The sequence below is a fragment of the Protopterus annectens genome, chromosome 16.part0, assembly GCF_019279795.1.
Source record: "Protopterus annectens isolate FY-2018-M chromosome 16.part0, PAN1.0, whole genome shotgun sequence".
Lineage (NCBI taxonomy): Eukaryota > Metazoa > Chordata > Ceratodontiformes > Protopteridae > Protopterus > Protopterus annectens.
In genome coordinates, this window is record NC_056750.1 from 726,112,127 (window position 1) to 726,130,982 (window position 18,856).

General features: G+C 38.7%; 1 protein-coding gene across 4 annotated transcripts in view; it reads left to right on the top strand.

The window, feature by feature from the left end:
- The window catches only part of BRINP1 (BMP/retinoic acid inducible neural specific 1), a 1,471,690-nt gene that overhangs the window by 1,320,777 nt on the left and 132,057 nt on the right, over nt 1–18,856 (top strand). The window lies entirely within an intron of this gene.

Genomic DNA, 18,856 nt, shown 5'->3' on the forward strand with positions numbered 1-18,856 from the left:
CCTTATATTGCACAATGATAACTATTCAGGTGCCAGTCAGGTGTGTCTGATTCAGTTTCAGTACTTCTTTTTTTTAAATAATCATCTCATAAGACTTTTTTAACTCAGCAATTTGCACAAAATAGTGAAATGACTCTGATATAAAGGTCAGGCCAGTGAAAAAATTGATAGACCATTTTTATTGGGAGAAGTCCACTTTCACTTTTTTGATGAGTAACAGTCAAGAGTTACTTTGAATTTTTGTTTCTCAAAACAAAACAAAAAAGTTTATGAAAAATGAGAAAACTGAAGTATGATATTTTTAACAAGCATAAACAGACATGAAAACATTCAATACTGCAAATTTTCTGTCAGTGTAATAAAACTTTAAATGATCAGTAGTTTTTGCTCTGGTATGTGCAAAATATAAAAGCAACTTGATTTCATCCAACATATGTGAATATTTCAGGAAAAAAAATCTCACAAGGACCTGAAAAATGACAGCCATTACAATGAGGGTTTTCAAGTTGTCTGCAGAAATCGCTGTGGGGGAAAAATAAAGTCTGGTTTTCCCATACACATAACTGAGGATACGTGTTTCCTTTTACAGAAAATATGCATAACTGTACTGCACTATCTGTAACGTTATTGTCTTGCTCCTAATGTTATCCATGATGATGTATGTCATATGAGCAAAAGTTTCACACAATGATGTTAAAGTCGCCAACTAAATGAAAATTATGAATATAGCATTACTTTACAGTTACTACAGTGGAATCCAAAATGTCGATAGAATGAATAAAGCAGGAACTTATGGTGCATTAAACTAAGTGAAATGATATTCTGAAAGCATTTAACTTCAGACTCCCATTGCAGCACACTGTAGCTCATTGATAAAACTGCCACTGCAATATGCTGTAGAACATTGTTAACACTCCCACTGTACAGTAATTCACTGTAAGGCATTGTTAAAATTCCACTGCAATGCACTGCGATGCACTGTTAACATTTCCTTCCCACGGCACTGTAGTACAGATAAATTGTGAAACACTTGTTTTAGAATATAAACTATATTGAACTATTTATGTGTCTGGATCCCTATCAGATGAGTGCATGCTGTCATTATCAAATGTCAAATAATAGAGACAAAATGCTCAAATCCTGAAATATTTCAATGGCAAAACAAAACAAGCTGTAAGGACTGAAATAAATGCCTTTATTTTTTAATTACCCAAAGGTGTACTTAACAAATGCAAATATCTCAGCTTCTCCTTTATATATATCAGATCTTTTTGTACATTTCAGAATAAAAGTCTTTCCTCACTCTGAGTTTGACAAAGGTGGTTTATTACGTAATAGCAGCATACTCTGGAGGTAGATGTAATAATTTAACAAGATCTGAGCAAGTCTTGCTGAAAAACTGAACCAGACCAAACACTAAGACTTCTGTAGTTTGGAAGAATGAATTACACTGTCCATTGAAACTCTGAACTCTGAATCATTCCTATATTCTGCAGTGGCAGAATGAACAACAAACTGCACTGTTTTCTGTAGTTTCTGAACTTTTTCTGACCTCTGAATATCTGAACTGCTAGACATTTGACCTGACTTCTGTACACAGTCTTCTTAGTATCTCAACAAACTTTTGTCTAGAAAGTATCTCTCATAATACTAAAACCCATGAACTTCCTATAAGTTTTGCATGTCTCTGTAACCTTTGTTCCCAAGCCTTGTACTATCTAAACAAGTCCTGTTTCTGTACCAAATGTTCTATGCACTTTTTTAGCACATCTCTCATTCCTATCTTTCACTGAAACAATCTGTTCTTTTGAAACTGCACTTATTGAAACTGCATGTAAAATGTGAAATATAAAGTGAAGATACAGGCCTGCTTTTTAATATGGCTGCATTTTTTAGGCCAGTACAAACAGAATAATGTATTGATGTAGGATTTTTTTCTTTTAAAACTATATTTATGTGATCCCTGTTCTTATACAAACATCTGTTTTGCACCTCAATACCCCCGATACTTATATATATCCAAACTCCACGATAGCACCACAGTGGGGAAATGCTCAGTGCTCTAATCCATGCTTGCCATGATCCTACACAGGTCCCTAAAAAAAAAGAAAAAACAGTGTTTTTTTTTTTTTTTTTTAGTCACTTCCATATTATGGGATGTGAGCCTTTTGGCTCAATCATTTGAATTTTAATAATGTAAGGATTCACTTATCTGATAGGGAACCATCTACATAAAAATACAACACTTTGGTCTACCCTTTGTAATTAAAATGTTGTTTAATGCTGGCACAAACAATGGAACTGTTGTATGATTTCAGAGTGCTGGCATTACATAGTGAGAGGTCATGATACCTCGGGGACTGGGAATGTGCCTTGCCCTTTTGTTTAGGAATATAATAATGTGAAAACACCTATGTATTTTTCTACAACTTTTCCTTCCCCTTGATATAAACATATATATATATATATATATATATATATATATATATATATATATATATATATATATATATATATATATGGGGCCTAGTGACATCGCTGAAATTACAGATGTCGAAATCCCAAATTACCGGGATCAGAAGTCTGAAACACCACTTGAACGAAAGATCAGTATGCCAAAACACACACCACCAAAACAGGTAACATGGAGCATCAGTAGGTTTACATGGAGAGCACAGTACAGTGATGATTGGGAAATATACCCTTTCTATCACTGTAGTGCAGTCTTGGAGTTGGTATATATAATTAGCAGGGGGTGTGGGAGGTGCAGGGGGGATTGCCTCCCTGCATAAATGTTTTAGGGCATGTTGTACTGTTGGTGTTTTGTGTACTGTGTTATTTCAGTGGTGTGTGTTTCGGCATACTGCTCTTTCATTCAACTAGTGTCTCAGTAATTTGGGATTTGGACATCTGTAATTTTGGCAATGTCAATGTCACTATGATCCCCCCCCCCCACACACACACACATGCACACACACACACACACACACACACACACACACACACATATATAGATATATATATATATATATATATACACCTTAATCAATGACATATAATCACACTTGACTATTACATGCACCTCTAACGATCATTTGTACATGATGCTTGATTTGTGGCAGCATAGTCTTTCTAGTGAGCTTCATAAACGTCTTGTTACTAAGTCTATTAAGATTGCTTATCTGAACATCAGAACAACAGTAGGAATGCATTCACAGGCATCATAAGAGGATTGCCATTATGCACCTATTTGAGTAGATGCCCTTAATTTTTGTCACGCTTTACAAATACTTAATTGTGCCCACATCTGAAATCAAGCAGGAAAGTAGATGATAACCCTGGTGTAAATTTATGTCTAATAATCCAGTCATCAAGACTAACCTTAAAGACAAATAAAGTAGCACTTTGCTTGATTTGTAGTGGTAACTTATTCCATATGCTGGGAATATGCTGTTTATTTTTATTAAAGTAAATGTAGGCCTGTATTACAAGTGTTTGTTAAGCTGCTGGGTTTGTGAAAAAATAGGTGGTCAAATAGGATTTGGACTTTCATGTCTGGAAAAGCAAGGCCTTGGCCAGCCCAGAGTAGCTGATAGAGTCATCAGTATAAGTAGGGCTGTGCTAAACTGTTGGGATAAATTAAAGATTTAAATCCTTTAATTTTTCCAGTTGAGTAATATTGGTGGCTTTGCACATACCTAAAGGGCCTTGTATTTTTTGGTGGATGTAATAAGGGCAGAGTGCAGTGGAAATATAATATCTTTGGATATTAATGATATTTATTTGAAATTAACTGGGCCACGGTGGTGCAACGGTTAGCATTGCCACCTCACAGCAAGAAGTTCTCCAGTTCGATCCTTGGCTGGGGTGCCTTCTGTGTGGAGTCTGCATGTCCTCCCTGTGGTGACGTGGGTTTCCAAGGGGTGCTCCGGCTTCCTCCCACATCCCAAAGACATGCAGTAGGTGGATTGGACACTCTAAATTGGCCCTAGGTGTGTGTGTGTGTGTGTGTGTGTGTGTGTGTGTGTGTGTGTGTGTGTGTGTGTGTGTGTGCCTTCTGTGGAAAGTTGGGCACTGGGCTGGCAACTCGACACCGTAAAACTCCACTGCCAATCATGAGCAGACAGATGATCCGCTGTGGCGATCCCTAACCGAGAAAAAGCCGAAAGAAGAAAAAGAAGATTTGAAATTAACTGGGCCAGATTGAATGATTTCCTGATTATGGTGGAAACCAAATAATAAGAGTTTTTCATGTAAGTACCCAGATATTTTCAACTGTGCCTGTTTGAAGAGGAGCACCACTTATAACATATAAGCATCCAATAGTTTTTTTTTTTTTAACACTACTGTGCCAAACTTTGTTGCACTTAGCTAAACACAGTTGTCAGTGCACCAGTGATGTGCCAACCCTTTTTAGAGGAGTTTAGTAACAGTGGATGAGCAGATGACACTGCCCAGCTTGTAGTCCTCAGCAAACTTGTTCAACCACAATTCAGAGATATTATCATAGATGTTTGACAAGTAGCAGGGGGCCCAGTGCCAGTTTTCTGGTATGTTACTAGTTATAATTTTACATTCAAAGAGGGTATCGGCAATTTTCACTTCTTGATATTTGTTGGATAGCCAGTTTACAATTCAGCGGACAATGTAGCGGATTAAATTATGCTTGTCTAACTTTTTAATTATACCTGCCTGAGGGATGGTATCAAAAGCCTTTGTCAGTGGTTAGACTGTGGTGTAGACTTTTAAACTTTAAATATTATAAGTTAAAACAAATATGCAGTGTCAACTTAATTTTCTAATTTTGCCAGTGGCGGTATCCTAAATTGAAAAGGCAATACAGTATAGAACCCACAATCCACTTGTTTTATCAGTATATACGGTTTTATACGGACTTCCATTTCTCCTGCTCTGATTTTTTTTTTTTTTTTTTATCATCCAAAGCTCTTTAATTTATCCTGAGAGTCAGCAAAGGACAAATAATAACACCCTGAAATCAAATACCATCGGTGAAAGAAAGTGAGATAAAAATAGGATAACTTACACAGATTATATACAATAGAACCAAGTCAGTCTGATTCTGTAGAGGAACTTGTTTTCATTCTGTTAGTAAGACATCCTCTAATAAAATTAACAAAAACAGCTTGCCTGTTAGGAAGAGATTTGCCTAAAGTTATAACATAGAATTAGAAAATAAAGCATCCTCTCTTTTAAATGTTAATAGCGGAAGATAACTATGCTCTTTCCATAACTCTTAACAAGTGAGATTCCATTGCCCTTATAATCATTACAAGAAAATGCTATCATGCGTACTTATGTACTTTCTGCAACAGAGCAAAAGTCATCATTGGATATTGTATTACTGAAGAGAGAGCAAGAAAACTTACCAGATGTTGACAGCTTCCAGTTGTATGTACAACAGTGATTCTGTTAGCTCATTAATGATTTAAACATTCATTACCACAATCAACAAAACATGCTGGAGGGACAGCTTCATAACCCAGAGACTGCCCATGCTCCAAAACACACTTCCCGTACATGTCAAGCAGAGCACCTTATTAGCCCTCTTGAAGAGAAATCTTAATGAGTGGATAGGAAATAGAAAGTTCATCCCGGGGATCACTCTAGTGGCTGTACTTGATAGAGACACTGGGAATGAATGACGGGCGGCACAATGCCATGGCACTTCTATGGGCTACGGTTGTAAAGGCACCAGGGCCATTAGCCTAGTGCACACCTATGAACCTATGAACTGTACCATAGGCAAGTCTTACAGGCTACAGCACTATTCACATAGCATACTGATTCAGACATGCCAGCATGTGAGTTGGCGTGACTTCACCAGATGTATTTGGTCATACAGGGACATTTATTGTTCTCATATACCTGGGAACTGTTATCTGTATCTGTATATTGTAAATATGTCTTTGTACTGTGTACTTGTACTATTCTAGGTTACCTCAAAATTTACAATGGTTTAGTCCCGTTACCTTAGTATCTGTTGAAAAACTAGTAACTATAGTGATACTAATACGATTGCATTTGTAACACACATCTTGATGAGAGATCTGAAACTATTACAAGTAGATAGAAATCCTCGTTAGAGGCACATTGTTTTGGTTCTGCTACTGGATCTTCTACACCGCGTTTAATTTAATTTTCAAAGTACTGCAACTACAAGCCAGTGTCATATGTATGTCTTATCATGAAATATGTGTACTAAATGGACATTTCAAATGTGCTTGTGTCAAGTAGGTTTAACCAAATGTCATCTTATTATAGAAAATACACTTATACTCTCAAGCTTTTTTATTTATGTAAGACATTTGTAATTTTATCTTCTTATGCTGAAAGTAAGCACCTTGTAGCTACCTTGTACAAACCTGTCCAAAAACCTTTCAAATTAAAAAAATATATATATCTCTCATGGTCTTAGCAAGCACATTAGAAGATTTGTGAAGCATAGCATTCACAGTGCGTTTTTTATACTTGCAACCAGTATAGAAGTCAAAGGAGGATAAAGGATTTTACATGGGCCTGGACTGTATCATATCAAGATAAAGCCCTGACTTCAGTTAGTTGACTGGATGTATGATGACAAAGGGAGGAAGAATTGGCATGCTCAACCTGGTGAATGGGACTGTGGTTTCTGGCTAACTTGCATAATTTTTGTAACGACAGAGCCTCATCTAGAGAGCAGACTTTAGTCATGACATAGTCAGCCAGGTATGGGGAGGATGTGAAAATGGTCTCCCCGGCCTGTGATGGTAGCTGTTGATAGCTTGTGTGAGGAATGTGAGGAAGCACGTATAAAAGGGTGGGGCGGTAAGCAGTCCTTGTGATGCAGGTGCTAATGATGCCACCACGAGAGGGGGATCAGGGTACAAAAAATGACGGTGAAAACTTCCTGATTTTTGCATTCATAAAGTCTCTTCTGGAAAACACTTGTCCTAAAGGATTTGAGGGACAGAGGTCTGCACTGTTAGTGAATGAATGAGCTTCAGTCCAGTAGGATGTGGCTTGATGACTGGCAAGTCAAGGGGAGGGGGTAAAGAATATAGAAACACAATCTTACATGAATTCCTGAACAACATACGTAGAAGTCTCATATGCAAAATGGATTTAAACATGTTCCCTTCTGCAGATGCCAATGCCAGTCAACATTGCCATTAGTGACATATATAGAAGGGTTTGTTCTGATGGGTTGTGGCAAATGTAGGTAGTAATGCACCACAAGACATAGTTAATACTCAGATCACACAACAAAAGAGAACATTCAGTCATACCGACCAACTTCACCTAAGATATAGCCTTTTACCCATAGTTTCCAAGCAAATTACGCCTTGTAGGTACATAGCAGTCAACCTGAAGCATGACACCATCCATCACATTCTTCTAGTTCAAATATTTACAGTTATTGAGGAATTAACAACCAAATTCTTTGATGCCCACAAATAAAGGCAGTGCAACCTATCAATATTTTGGAACACCTACAGATGCCGTATGTAAATGTAGCAAGGACCCTATCCAAAAATGTGGGTAAAATGTCATTTGATAAATTGGCTACAATAACTGCTTGGGTCTATATCATATGAGCAAATTTTCAGAATGTCGAATGTTCTAAAGATCGAAAATGCCGGACCTCAAAGTGCTTCTTGTGGGATCGCAGTACAGTGAAGGTCGGAATATTTGCCCTTTCCTCACTGTAGTGCGATCTCAGGGTTGGACACCAGAGTACAAGTGTTTCTTGGGATCCTGCGGATACAAATGTTAACCATTACTTCTGTAATACATTACATCTTGACATAATAGATATATCCATGATCTCCACAGCCCTCCACACCACATACCACGCATAGTCCACACACCTGTGCCTCATAGCCAGTAAGGCTTCCCCCATAAACCCAATATATTAGTCAGAGGAGCCTCCATTGTGAGACACACAGTTGTGTCTCTCACCAGGCTGGATAAGGAGAAAGTCACTGTTAATTGTCTGTCAGGTGCCAGAATCCGCCATATCACATACGCACTAAAGTATCTCAACAACAGCTACTGTTATGACTCCGTCATAGTCCATGTTGATGTGAATGACTTGAAACGTACTCTCTGGACTATATAAAGAGAGACATGGTTGAGCTCGCTGATTGTGTCCCAGGCAGATATGCCCTAGCCATAAGCAGCATTCTACTGTCACCCAGAATGATGCCTCAGTACAAACAGAAAATGATTGACTTTAACAATTGGCTTAGTTTCTGGTGTCATTCCAGAGGGATCCAGTACCTGATAGCCTGGGAAGATATGATTGACAGTCCACGGTGCTTTGCCAGAGATGGCCTGCATCTGTCTCACTTGGGCTTCAGGCTTCTGGCAAAGGCTCTCGCCATCCCTATAGTGCCTTTTTTAGGAAAAGTGATGAGGTTAAGACTACCAACATAATAATTTCAACAAAACACAAATTAAAGGTCATGCTGCTAAATGCTAGGAGTCTAGACATGAAACTGCACTCATTGCAAGCATTCCTAACCCTGGAAAATGCTGACATCTGTGCAGTCACAGAAACCTTGTTCAACGCTGCGGAGAGCACCCCAGGCTTACCTGGTTACTCATCCTATCATACATTCAGACCCCAAACTGTGGGCAGTAAAGCCAAAGGAGGTGGAGTTCCAATATACATTAAATACATACATACCACTATGCTGGTCAAACTGTATGATGCACAGGAGACACTCCAGGTGTAGTTAACCATTGGCAAGACCCCTTTTCAAATCATAGCTATTTACCGGCCCCCAAATCTGACTCAAGATGCCCAATCCACCTATTTGGACCTGTTCGAATCTGTCAGGATTCAACCCTTTATCCTGATCCTGGGTGACTTTAACTTCCCAAACATAGACTGGAAGAACGACCCATGCCAGGACACAAATGCCCAGACATTCCTTGATTTTGTCAATGCAAATGCCTTGGAACAGCTAATCGATACCCCCACAAGAGGTGATAATATCTTGATCTTGGTATTAACCAACATGAGTAACCACTGCAGCATCCCTATAGTATCATGCACCCTGGTAAGATCGGACCCTAAAGCGGTTAATTTTGAAGTCACACTCCCCCAACCCCCCCCTCCCCAGCTAGGATCAGACATAAAAACTTCTCCAAAGCTGATTACAACCTCCTGAGGGGTGGTATAAACAGCTTCACGGTCCCCTCCCCCTCTGTAGGAACTGGCACCAATATCCAAAACACACAAAAGCACTATACAAGCATTTATATAGATGCATGGAAAAAGGAATACCTGACAGAACTAAATCATCCTCCACAAGGAAGAATAAACCTGTCTGGTGGACAACTGCAATAAATAAACTCTATAAGAAAAGGAAAAAAATTGCTGTCCAAGACCTAGAAGGAGCAGGTGCCCAATTAGAAGCAATGTCTCCTTAGCCTGAACAAGCAAATAAGAGCACTAGTGAAATCCTCCAAAGCAAACTTTGAGTCCAAATTGATCACATTTACTAAAGACAATCATAAGACTTTCTTCACATATGTCTGCAACCTCAAAGGAAGCACCCAGATCTGTTCAGAACTGGTGGTCAAGGACATCACATATACAAATGCCGTAGATATAGCAAACTTGCTGGCTGACAGATTCAATGAAAACTTTACCCCTCTCACCCCCCATCAGTAAATCAAGACATCCCCAGTACTTGACCCCTTCCCCTTATATCTAGGGAACAGGTCATCACTGCTCTCTCAAAGGCAAAGAATACAGCCTCCATGGGACCCAATAACGACCCAGGCTGCATCCTGCGTGAAATCAGTTAAGAACTTCCAGCACCCATTAGGCACTCTATTCAACCAAAGCCTGACTACTGGCTTCATCCCAGCTGAGTGGATGACAGCCACTGTCATCCCTTTACACAAAGGTGGAGTGTCTACTGACCCAAGAAATTATAAACCCATCAGCCTAACTAGCCTAAACTGCAAGGCCATGGAATGGATTTTCATGAACTTCATTAACAAGGACATTGGTAACCTCCAAACATTTGATCCCACACAGTCTGACTTCATCAAGGGAAGGTCATGTTTGCTACATTTGGTCGACTTCTTTGAGAAAGTTACCAAAGCCATGGATGAGGGGAGGACAGTGCACAGCTCCTACCTTGACCTGGCCAAACCTTTGACACTATTCCCCAGTCGGGCATAATAGATAAACTATCTCACCTAGGCAACAATCCATATGTTACCAGATGGGTAGCAAACTGGCTCACTGATAGAACCCACCTAGTCAAAATAGGGGAAGCAGTAGACCGTAACAAGCGGCGTAACCCAGGGTTAAATCATGGGGCCTCTGTTATTTGGGATATACTTTTCTGAGGTGCAGGCCAACACCAGTGGGCTATGGCTGACCAAGTTTGCAGATGACTGCAAGCTGGGTGCTGTCATCAGTTCCCCCAGTGATGTGGACATCCTTCAGAAGGGTCTCACTCAGACAAATAACTGATGCCAGAAACATGGCCTCAAGCTGAATACCAAAAAATGCATCATTATCCCCCTTTGGGGAGAGTGATGTCCCCATAAATTATCACATTGATAACGTCCTAAGCAAGCAATCAGTAGTGAGGGATTTGGGCACCTAGGCTGATACCAGCCTGACTTTTGACAACCATGTTGCTTCCGTTGTACAGAAAGCCTTGTACATAGCCCACCTCATAGGTAAGGGTATCTCATCCAGAGACAAGGAGGTCATAACATCCCTGTTGTTGTTGCTGTTTGTCTTTTGACTTTTCCCAGTTAGGGGTCGCCACAGCGTAACTCCGGTCCGCTAATGATTGGCAGTAGATTTTTACAAAACGCTGAGATGCCAGCTCGACGCCCAACCTTCAATGAAGGCACGCCCATTTACGCACTCATGTTTTTTGAACGCTACCCAACTGCGGGGAGGACATGCAGACTCCACACAGAAGGCACTCCCAAGCTCAGCCGAGAATCGAACGGGAGAAACTCTTGCTGTGAGGTAACAACGCTACTGCCGTACCACCGCAGCATGCTGAGGTCATAACATCCCTGTATACTTCAAAAATGAAAAGCAGATGTATGGATAAAGCACAAAATTCATCTCTTTTACCCGGAATTTAATCGTAAGTGCTTTTGTTCATTCCAAATTACATGAACTTCTTCAGACAAATTCAAAATTCACTGACATCCATTTAAATAATCCCCGCCAAAAAGTTATGATGACATCACCCATTAAACAAAGTCTTAAAGTCCCATACACTCTTTAAGTGCAACAAATATATGCTCAATAGGTTAGTATAAACAATTACACTTAGTTAAATCATTATAAAAAAATGTAATGAATTATTAAAAATCATTATTCCTATTAATGTTACTAAACCTTGACTAAAAACATCTCTATAGCATAACATTCTAAAATTTTTCAACTTAACCTGAGCATTTTTCAGAATTAAAAACATTCATGCCCCAATATTTTTTCATCTTATCTTGCTAAAGATTTCATTTTTAAGATACAGCCAAGGGAGCAGTTTTCATTAAGGCCTGGGAATGCATATGCATTTAGCTTTAACTGCCAAAGGAGTTCTTTTTCGTCTAATCTTAATGCCCATGGCCCACTCCTGATATTTTTTTTAACCTGTTCTGTCACTAAATATCGAAAATAATGGTTTTGATTTACCAAAATATGTTTTGCTAAAGCATTATTAGGGTTACCCCTCCCAATATTATATTGATGTTCATATACACGTTGTCTAAAGTTCCTCTTAGTTTTTTCTATATAAAATACAGGACATGACTGACACCCAGCTAAATATATGACCCCTTTATTGTCACAGCAAAATTTCCCTTTGATTTTAAAGGTTCTAAATTAAAAAAAAAAAAAACACTCGAGTACTGAGATGCAAATCTGTAAGGACTCGTGGAGTTTTTTTAGAAAGGATTAACAACTTGGATTTTCAATACGATTATAATTTTTTAACAATCGGTGTTAAAGATTTGTATACTGTTGTTCTACAGGATGTAGGTGTTAATTGGGTAGTTAATTTCTTATTACTGAAAGGAGTGGATTCAGTGGAAATTAACCATATTGAAAGACTCTTGGATAGTGTCCTTACTAATAATTTTATTTTATTCAATAACGAATACTTTCTGCAGAAGAGCAGGGTGGTGATGGGGTCCCTCTGCGGAGCCAGTTTTGCAAATACAGGGATGGCATACTGGGAAAAGGAATACTTATTCAAAGATAGGAATGCTATGAATCAAATGTATTGGTATACCAGATACCTGGACAATATTTTTGTGATTTGGCAGAGGAACGCAGAAACAACTGCAGGTTTTGTAGAAAAAAATCTGTAATTTTACTTCCTTGAGTTTACTCACCAGTTTGACACTGATCTAATAGCATTCTTAGATGTCCAATTGGTTAAGGATAGGATTAAGGGCAGATATCTGGGGAAAATATATAGGAAACCAACATATTCAAATACATTTCTACACTTTGATAGCTCTCATCCCTTTCACCAAAGAAAAGCAGTTGTTAAGGGACAACTAGTAAGGGCTACTAGGGTGACCTCATTAATGGTAGATTTTGAAATTGAATGTGCCACCCTAAAAAAGATGTTCTTTAAGAGGGGTTACCCTATGGGATTCATGGATGAACTGGTTTTGGAAGTACATAAAAAGGGAGAAGTGGGTCACTTTAGACCTATTTTGAATAAAGGATTGGTAGAGGCCCACCAAGAAATTGAAGTAGCAGATACTACTAATGTTGTATTCAAGAATATTGAATATAAATTTGGTTTTATTACCCCTTTCTCAAGTGATTCCCATATTTTGAAAAATATTCTAACAAAAAATTGGGCCCTTTTGAGAGAAGATCCATCTCTAATAGCTAGAGTTGGTGATAACCCAAAAGTAATCTTCAGAAGGGGACATCATATTAAAATGATACCTAAGAGTTATGGGAATAATTTTCCTCAGAATTATGGGATGAATAAATGTGGCCAATGTTCACATTGCAGATATATGGATGTTACAAAAACTTTTGTACTCCGTGATAGAACCTTTAAAATCAAAGGGAAATTTTTCTGTGATACTAAAGGGGTCATATATTTAGCTAGGTGCCAGTTATATCCTGTATTTTATATAGGAAAAACTGAGAGGAACTTTAGACAACGTGTATATGAAGATCAATATAATATTGGGAGGGGGTAACCCTAATGCTTTAGCAAAACATATTTTGGTAAATCATAACCATTATTTTCGATATTTAGTGATAGAACAGGTTAAGAAAAATATCAGGGGGCCATGGGCATTAAGATTAGAAGAAAAATAACTCCTTTGGCAGTTAAAACTAAATGCATACGCATATGCTTTCCCAGGTCTTAATGAAAATTGCTCCCTTTGCTGTATCTTAAAATTGAAATCTTTAGCAAGATAAGATGAAAAAATATTGTGGCATGAATGTTTTTAATTCTGAAAAAATGTTCAGGTTAAGTTTAAAGATTTTAGAATGTTATGCTATAACATTAATAGGAATAATAATTTTTAATAATTCATTATATTTTTATAATGATTTAACTGTAAGTGCAATTGGTTAAACTAACCTATTGAGCATATATTTGTTGTATTTAAAGAGTATATCGGCCTTTAAGACTTTGTTTAATGGGTGATGTCATCATAAATTTTTGGTGGGGATTATTTAAATGGATGTCAGTGAATTTTGAATTTGTCTGAAGGAGTTCATGTAATTAGGAATGAACGAAAGCGCTTATGATTAAATTCTGGGTAAAAGAGATGAATTTTGTGCTTTACCCATACATCTGCTTTTCATTTTCAGAGTTTACTTGTTCCTGTTTTTCTTATCCCTGTAGTCTTCTCTTTTTTATGCCCATTATTGAGTACAGTGCCCCTTTTGGCATGTACCTTGCAAAGCACATTCAGCAGCTGGAGAGACCACAGAGGTTCCTCTTCAGGAGAATCTAGGGCCTCAAACATCTACCATACAGAGATAGGCTAAAAGTTCTATCCCTCTACTCAGTTTCATACAGACTCCTCCGAGGTGACCTCTGTCTGGCATACAAGGCGATGGCGGACCCCACCTTGATGGGACTGCTGCATATCTGCAAGTCAAGCTCCACTCGAGTAACACAGATGCGTGGCCTCAACCTGGTCTGTGACATCAACGAGACTTGTTGGTGGGACAGATTTGTGTTCCAGAGACTCCCCCATCTATGGAATAGACTCCCTGTCCACATCAAACAGAGTACCTCTTTACCCCTTTATAAGCGCAACATAGATAACAGGATGGGAAACATAAAATACATCCCTGGGATTCCACCAGTGTCCCTGCTGGACAGGGGCATCAGGTGCTGATTTGTCTAAACATGTGCTGAACTCTTGGCTAGCCTTATAAAGGCCTCAGGGCCAATAGCCTAGTAACCTCCTATGATCCCGGTATATTTATTTATTTATTTTATTTTATTTAGTTATTGACATTTGTTGACTGGGTTAGTCCAACTGGGATTTTGTCCCATTTTCAGTGGAGACCCGAGGAGAAAAGCTCCAGATAGTACAATAAAAAAAAACACTACAGTAGTATACAGGTATAGCAAACAATAGAAATAAAACTAGTCATTTCAGTAGTAAAACACAAACAAAACAATACAGTAGTAAATAATAAACAAAATTAACAATAGTTAAATGACAGCACAAGGTTTTTTTTTTATTTTTTGCTAGGTAACTGTACTGGTGGGGATAGAGTTCAGAAGTATGACAAGAATAGATGGAGTGATTCCAATGTGGGGGGAGGAGGGAATTATGTAGGGTCATAGCTGGGGCAAATTCTGGAATTGAGTAAATGAGTCTTTAGTTTTCTTTTAAATAGTGGGGTGTGAGAGACAGAGCGAATGTCAAGGGGTAGTTTGTTCCAGGCTTGGGCCACAGAGTGTTTGTAGAGTAGCTTACCTACTGACTTATTTGGGTGGTAAATATCAAGCAATTGTTGATTAGAGGTGCGGAGGGGTCGAGATGGGGTGCAGACAGAGACAAGGAGAGATAAGGATGGACAGTAGGATGGTTTAAAGAGCACAGAGTGCAACATGTGAAATTGATAGAGATGTAGTAGTTGTGGGAGTTCTTGCCATTGTAGAGACTTCAAAGCAATGCAGTGGTGTGTGTTGTTTGGGGAGTTGGTGATGAATCTGGCTATTTTGTGGTAGGATTGTTGGAGTTTATTCAGGGTAGTTTTTTGGATATTTGTGAGAACTGGAGCAGCATAGAGGACTGAGGGGAGGAGGAGTGCTTGTCCTAGGGTGAGTCTAGCATCAGGACTGAGATATTTTTTGTTTCGGTATAAGAGGCCTAATTTCTGATGTGTTTTCTTTATACATTGCTGTATGTGTTGATTGAATTTTAATTCATCGTCGATAATGACTCCAAGGAGTTTTGTGTGGGTGTCAGGTAGGATAGCTGTGTTATTGCATGACTTAATGACAAAGGAGGATTTAAGATGATTAAGAGAGTGAGGTAGGAAGAGTAAGAGTTTTGTTTTAGTAGGATTGAGAATCAGTAAGTTTTCTGAAAGCCATTGTTCAGTGGATAGTAGAGCTGTTTGGGTTAGGGAGTGTAGGTCAGAGATGTTGTTGGCTGTAGAAATGATTGTGGAGTTGTCTGCATATTGTATAAGTGAGGACTGATGGCATGAGGTGAAAAGGTCATTGGTGAAGATGTTGAATAAGAGGGGACCCAAGATGGAACCTTGTGGCACACCAGTAGAGTGAGGTAAGAAGGGAGAAGGGGAAGAGAGCCATTTAACTGATTGTTTGTGTTCAGACAGATAGCTAGCAAACCAGTTGAGGGTGGGGGTGGAGAGATGAAAGTTAGTGAGTTTAGATAGTAGTAGTGGATGAGACACTGTATCAAAGGCTTTGGGGAGGTCAAGAAAGAGGCAGGAAGTAAGTTTATTGTTGTCCAGAGATTCTGCTATGGTGTGAGTGAAGGATAGTAGAGCATTAGTTGTGCTGTGATAGGGGCGAAAGCCATGTTGGGTAGGGGTGAGTAAGTTTTGATTGAGAAGGTGATTCATAAGTTGAGTGTGGATGCATTTTTCGAGTATCTTAGATAGTGGGGACAGAATGGCAATGTGTCGGTAGTTTGAAGGGTCAGTGGAGTTACCTCCTTTGTGGAGAGGGATAGTGTAGAAGGATTTCCAAAGGGTAGGAACAGTAGATTCTTGCATAGATCTATTTATTAATATTGTTACTGGGTAGGCGATAGAATCAGCTGCGAGTTTAAGGAAGGTTGGAGGTAATTTGTCAGTGGAGGGGGAGCATGGTTTGAGTACAAGTAGAGATTTGATGTAGGAAATGGGCACAGGCTTGAAGTAAAAGGGTGAAGTGTTGGGGGTGGGTGAGGGGACAGGTACTGAGGGAGAGGTGGGTTGAGAGGGTAGGAGATTTTGTATGGAGGAGATAAAATGTGAGTTTAGTAGGGTAGCTGTTTCCTCATGAGTTGTGTTTGGGTAGGGTGAGGGGTTAGAGGGATTACCAGGGTGGAGGATGCTGTTGAGTGTTGTCCAGAATTTACGAGGGTTTGATTTATATTTGTTCTGCCCTGAGCTATAGAATGACTTCTTGTCTATTATTACCTGTTTTTTAGCAAGATTGCGTAGTTGTTTGTATTTGAGTAGAAGAGGTGTTTATTTAGATTTGCTCCAGGCTTTGCAGAAACTGTCTCTTTGTTTCATGATGGACTTAGTTTCTTTTGAAATCCAGGCAGCATGATTGGATGTCACTCGAATCTTCCTAGAGGGAGCTAGGGAGTCTAGAGTATTTAGGAAGATGTTGTTAAAAGTGTTAACAGAATCATTTAGAGGAAGTTGTTTAAGGATGGACCAGTCAATGTTTTGTAGTATAGAGTTAAACTGTAAAGGATTAAATGTAGATAGTTTTCTGCAGTCTTTGAAAAGGTGGGGTTTAAGTGTGTGAGAGTTGTATCTTAGAATGGAGGTAGGGAGATGGTCACTAAGTGAGTCTGATAGGGTTGTGGGCTGGTGGTAGTGATGGGGGTGTTGGTGAGAATCCAGTCTATTATACAGCTGGAGGCTGATGTATATTCATACATTGTTGAGTTGCCAGTCAAGCTCCCAGCCTTCCTCAGAAGGCACACACATGCACAGATTCACAACTAGGGCCAATTTAGAATGTCCAATCCACCTGCAGCATGTCTTGGAAATGAGGGAGAAAACAGAGCACCCGGACAAAACCCATGCAAACACAGGAAGGACATGCAGACTCCTTTACAGAAGATACCCCAGCTGAGAATCGAACTCGAGAACCTCTTGCTGTGAAATAACAACTCTGACCGTTGTACCACTGTGCCACCCAAATCTAAAGATATCCACATCTACATAATTTAAGGAAGGAGATAATGAAAACAAGAAAAGACGGTCACATGTAATAGCCACTCTCATTTTAAATGGACCACCAAATAATTATTTTTGAACGTTGAAGCAGGTTGGGGTTTGTATGCCTTCTTACAACCCCATCCACCTCTTTGAAATAAAACTGGATTGTCAAAGTAAAACATATTTGTAATAACTTAAAGGATAATAGCTCTGAAATTTCACTGCCTCATTTCAGTATAAAAATTAAGGAAAAAAGAACAGAAAAAGAAAAAAATTTCCATGCTCAAGTAATGCTTTACTGATACAATTCCATTATACTTGTTTCACCTAGAATGATTATTATTTAATTCTGGATAGTTATTATGGTAAAAGGAGATTACTATTTTGGATAATTCCCTGTGTTTGTAGATTATTGGTAATGATGGAAGCCAGGATTCTAACAGTACCTTTGCAACAGAGCACAAATTGGCCTTAAGCTTTAGAGAGTTTTATCTGGAGACCAAGATTGCTGTGTCACTTGTCTGGTGCAGTGTCCCAGTCTGTTAGATGTTTTTTTTTTTTTTTTTTTGCAGAAACCCCTTTGATATAATTGGGTTGTAAATCATTTTGCTCCATCAGACATTAACATAATTTGGTTGACAGGGTAGTGGGCAGTTACTTTGTCTTTATTTGTCTGCAGAATGACATCATCATAGATTTTCCCCTGTTACAATATTGATTTTGATAAGTTGTAGATTTAGGTCCCTTAACATATTTACCCTAAATTGGCCCAAACAGCCCTAAGAAGTTTCTTTCCTGTAAAGGGGAGAAAGTGAGCTTTCAGCAATTTGAGACTTGGAGCCTTGTCCTGCTTTGGCACAAGTTATCAGAAATCTGTAATGGTTTGTTTTGATTAGTCTTGAGAGAGCCAGGCAACTATGCTTGCTGTGGGGTAATCATGTATTTTTATCCTTCCTGCATGCCAAGCATTCAAATGTTGTTTCATCTGATTCTGCTTTCCTGACTGTTGATCCTCCAAGAATTTTGATTCCTACAGTCAAAGAAAAATTACCAGTAACCACCGAACCAACTTGCTGAATGATGTTAGCTATACAATTGCCTTTTATTACAGACGTTTTGAAGTTTCACAACAAATCTGCTTGGAAAACTACACTGTCCATGAGTATCACATATTCCTCTTACTGAAGTTAACAGGCTTTGTAATGCAGTCACATGATCTTATCAAATGTAAATTAAACGTGCTATCCTGAGTAGCAGTAAAACTATGTTGTTTGGTTGTTCACAATACTTAAGATGACTAATTTAATCATAGTTTTTGTAAAAGGAACTTCATTAGAGAACAAACAGAATTAAAATTATTAAATACATAAAAAGCTTGCGAAAGGAAACATCTAACTCTTGAAAGCATGTTTCTCCTGTGCTATAGACCTAGAATCATCA